The sequence below is a fragment of the Saprolegnia diclina genome (genome assembly GCF_000281045.1).
Source record: "Saprolegnia diclina VS20 unplaced genomic scaffold supercont1.176, whole genome shotgun sequence".
Lineage (NCBI taxonomy): Eukaryota > Oomycota > Saprolegniomycetes > Saprolegniales > Saprolegniaceae > Saprolegnia > Saprolegnia diclina.
The window spans coordinates 6,929-8,137 of record NW_008246243.1 but is presented as its reverse complement, the minus strand read 5'-3'; positions in this window follow the sequence as shown (position 1 = coordinate 8,137).

Below are 1,209 nucleotides of genomic sequence, written 5' to 3'. Positions count from 1 at the left end.
GCTTTTACAAGCTTACAAAGTAGGATTGCCGTTGTCGTTATCTCCTAAGCAACTCGGGCATTCTTGCCGAAATTCAGGCCACGCCGTTCGATTGCAACGATTCGGTCCCATTCCGGCGTTGGTGGTAGCCTGCTACTCCGCGTCGCGCCCGCTACGATGCTACTTCTTGTTGCCGTCGATCGCCAAGCTGCATGAAGCATGAAGCGTTCTGGTATGACGCTTTTACACTTTTTTCGGACCCCAAAAACAGACATTTGGAGCTTTCAAGGTGGCATTTTCACGCGACCACTGGACAAAATAGGCTCCCGGCTAGCTTGGATATTGTTTGCTTAACAAGCGGGCAATCGATGATAGGCGAGTTTAGCGCTGGAAAGCGTATATAATCGATGGTAATGATACGGCCTCCCCGCGCATCTAGCTAAAAATTCACCAACTATCGTCGACGAAGCCACAGATGGACCAACGTGCTTGGATGGGTCGTGCAGCGTTACTTCGTTCTCGGGACGTGCGAACTAGCCAATCCGCCGCCATGAAGCGACCTCAACGAAACGAAGCGGTCACCTCCTGTCGTCGTTGTTGTTGAAGTGGGTCTTGCCTCCTGCCGTCGTTGTGTTGACGATCGCGATGCTCTTTTTCCGGATCCGGATAGTCAGCTTCAACGCTGCTGGGTTCCTGCCCACTCTCATACCGATGTGTGATATCTCTTACCAACCGCGATGACGTCGTTCACATCATCACGGGCATCAAGTCTGGTATGGAGAGCTATGGTGTGCTGCGCTGGTGTGCTGTGGTATGATGCAATCGTACTGGTATGAGGAGCAGCGATGGTACCCTGCGTTGTCGAGTGCGCCGGCCACCTCTTTAAAAGGCGGGGGTAAGTAATGCACACCGTTGAAGTATGAGCTGCACAGACTCCCGATGGAACACCGTAGCACGAACTAAGGCTCGGCGTTGGCTACTGGGTCCGCCCAGGTCCGCCCCCGTTCGCGCCGAAACCCGGTAAGGCTGCGTACGTGGCTGTATTTTGTACGGTTACACGTACATCAATACTGATATAGAGCTAAATTGTACATGGTACGATGTCATACCGTACACCGTACACGCAAAAGATACCGCTCGCATTTGACCGCGGTCATTCTGCGATCTGCCACCATGCACTTGAACGACATTTTCATCCGGCAACCTGGAGCGCCGGCCAAGATCCACCCG